Raw genomic sequence first — 3,710 nt, forward strand, 5'->3', positions numbered from 1 at the left:
TTACCCCAAACCCCAAGAAAAACAGCAGAAAACAAACAACGGCAGGCAGGAGGCGCCAAGGATATATCTTGAGAAAAAAATGCAACCAGACAGCGGGAACAAGACCTGCCCGAGCCACTAGGAATTTCATCAAACAAGCCAAATCCTTTGAAATTTAAGACGCGTGTTATCAATTAGTCGGAGGACCTGCTTTGATGTAGATTAAAAACCAACAACAAGGAGGGACTCGGTGATTCTGTAGAGTGGCTAACCCTGTCCTGTCCTGTCCTGTCCCGTCGGTGTGTCTCTACCACCAATCTCTGCCTGATTTAATTAAAATTCCGGCACATAAAATACAAAATGTTCACCCCCTCTGGCCCAGGCCCCGTATGTAAATATATACACAGATATATGCATGAATGGGCCATGGCTGGCCACTTTAACGTATTTGCCAGCCATAATTAGCTTCATTACTCATTCATCTTTGCATTCATTCATTAGAAACCAATTGACAGTTTAATTAAGTTTTCGCTTTTGGGCCAGGCCCAGCCCCAGCCCCAGCCCCAGTCCCAGACCGTGCCCAGAGCTGCCTCGTTTGTCTTTCGCTTGAGCCGAAAAAAAAGTTTTCGGTTAAAAAAAAAAGTTTAAGTAAAATGGACCCGAAAGGAAAAGTAGGAAAGTCCTACCAAATCTACACAGAAAGTGTAGACCGGCAGTGCCTAATTGGCACCCAATTAGGCATAAATATTTGACTGTGTGGGCAATAAAACAATTATTCAGCTACACTTCCACACAAAGCTGCGCTTTCGACTCTTCGTTGGAGTTCAGACGGTCAGGGGGAGGACTACTGCCTGCCTTTGACCTTCTCGAAAGGGGCTTCGGTCCTGATTAGGCTCTCTAATTGAGCATACTTAAATGTACTATAAGCTGATTGTGGTGAAAGTTAACTGCCAGCTGGTAGGTGGAGAACAAAATTAAAAGTTCTACGCCAAAAGGGTTTAACAATGAGCTCCAATGTGTGGGTCTGGTCTATGAAAAGTTACAAATGCACACGCTTAATGGTCTGATATTCATTTGATATTAAGTTTGTACCCAATATCATTATTGATTTCGTATTTAGACAAAGCTGGCATAATAAAAACAACACACTTCCTTATTAAAACTAAGTTTTTGATAGTGCAATCATATATTTTTACTTTCCTTTAACAATTTCCCCTCTTGGAGCAAATCTATTGCTTTCTTCTTTGGGATACAACAATGATATAACCAAAGCCTATCGATCGCTTTGAAGAGATTGAATATAGATATCTTTATTGCAAAAAGTGCTCAAGATTCATATGGGTGGTGGCTTTGTTACCCCCTCTAACCCCCCTCCGACTGACATTAAAACCTGGCCATGTTGTTCCCGCTAACTATCAGAAAACGCCTTGGGCCTTTTCTGTTTCAGCCTGTGTCTTGTATTAATGAAATGAAGAGTCATGTGCGGGAGCCGGGCCCATTTGCCGTTTCATATGAAGCTTGTTCGCGAAAGTTCATGGGGAAAGTGCCGCAGGCCAAACTCTGGCTGCCGTGTTGTTTTTTGAGAATGAATTTTCATATGTGTTCTGTTACCAGAACATTAGTCTGCGGCTTTTTTCATCCTGCTGCATGTACATCGCGTTTGTGGCTTATAACGACAGTTGGGGGTGTGAGTGCTCCAGCGAAACAGTGGAGTAATCGTATCTGATGTATTTTAAGTTTAATTACGTCTTAAACAGTCACACTACAGAGAGCATATTAATGGGATGCCAATCATTTTCGGGTCTGCTTGTGTTTGTATAAGACATATCGATGTCCGACAGCAGCCATCATATCAAATATAATAGTTGAAATTAAACAAAAACAGAAGCATAATCAAAGTCCCAGTCCACCTACTATATGCAAACATATTGGGTGATTTTGTATATTCAAGAGACAGAAATCATTCCAAAATCCAAATGCAAGAACTAATTGAAATCGAGCATGTTGATCCGGAGTCAGCTGTCGTTTCCCCTCAGCCGTTGACAGATGGCCAGAGTCCCTATACGCCATCCATCCTTTCCTTGGCCCCGTTTGATGAATTCATGCAATGTTTAGGCCTTTTTATGAGCCGAATCCCTGGCATGAGTGTCTGTGTGTGTGTGTGGATGTGTGTGCGTGTGGCTGTGTGTCTTTGTGGCTGACAAACAGCTTAAAACCTTGATGGACATTACGTTGTATGGTTGCACATATGTACATATATCCCCATCCCCATGGATGGGTTGGACGGCGGAAGGGAGTTTTACATTTGAACTTTGCTCCCATCGAACCGTATAGGGCTTGGATAGAGCTCAAACAAAAGCGCTGGGAGGCCTTTCATTCGCATTTGGCTAGGTAGCAATTACTGTTTGTTTATGCATTTGTTGCTGCTGTTGTTGTTGTTGCTTGTTGCTTGTTGTTGTATGTTGGAGTTCCAGGAATACTCGTAGTACCAGCACGAGGGGGTGGGCCAACAGCAGCAGCAGCAGCAGTTTGCCAAAGAAGTAAAATTGAAATTTGAAATTCATAATTCAATTGAAGTTGTGCTTGGCAGCACAAAACCGAAACCAACAAAACGAATTACATAGTGAGCGTAGAGTGAGGCGTGGTCGCCGAAGGCTGCCACTCACATATGAATGTGTTCCCCTCTCTCTCTCACTCTTTCTGCTTGTGTTTATGTGTGTGTGTGTTAATTGAATGCAACAGTACTAGCAGCCACAGCAGAAGGAGATGCAGCAGCACTAGGAACATCGGCAGCCCAAAAAGCTTGCAATGCAATGCAATCCATTGGCAATTGCAATTTCTTTGATCATTTTGCGATTGGGCCCCACTACCTTAGACGGACCACCACGGAAAGAGAGAAGATGAAGATAGACATGAAATTCACAGTCGATATCTCTCGACTATGGCATACCCTCTGCTCAGATACGACTGCAGTGCACTATAGAGACAGTTCGAGACAGGTTCGTATATCGATGAAACAATACAAAGATCGTAAAACCAATAAGTTTTAATGGTTTGATGCCTTAAGTAATGGGCAAAGCTTTCACCCTCATCCCAAGAAAGGATACTCACACCAAATGAAATCCAAAACGCTTGTACCCCACAATTGCAAGGAATTCCTTGAAAAATATCTGGTGGGTGGGGAGGGGGAAAACAAAAAGGGCCAGCATTCCACTGCAGTTCCTCTGTCTCAGTTTAGTTCTTTATATATGTACACACGTACATTTGCTGACATTTTGTTTAAAATGCATAAATCATCAAATGCTGCAGTGTCATAAACGAAGCAATGCACAAACATACAGAGACAATAAATAGATGGATAGATACGCTTTCTGTGTCTGCTCCTGTAGCTGTAGCTGTATCTGTGAGAGGGTACGAATGTGCATATGAAAATCAAACAGGGAATATTATTATTTTGTGAACACAGCAAAAAGCAGCACCAAAAGCAACAGAGAAAAGAAAAATAATGCTTGCTCCCTCCCAAAGCTTTTGATGCTCTTACAGATCGAAAAAATAACAATAATAATGATTTTTTAGTTAAAATCCCTATAAAGCAAAGTCCCTTCCATTTTGTAGAAGTTTCAAGCATCCATTTAACATTTTTGAATTGTTCAAATACGAACTATTTTCCTACAGGGATATGGCCATTATAACGAACCTCTGCAAGGGTATTCATGGAGGAGGAGGGGAGG

Source organism: Drosophila persimilis, unplaced genomic scaffold (genome assembly GCF_003286085.1).
Source record: "Drosophila persimilis strain 14011-0111.01,24,50 unplaced genomic scaffold, DperRS2 tig00000000-arrow-pilon, whole genome shotgun sequence".
NCBI classification, from domain to species: Eukaryota; Metazoa; Arthropoda; class Insecta; order Diptera; family Drosophilidae; genus Drosophila; species Drosophila persimilis.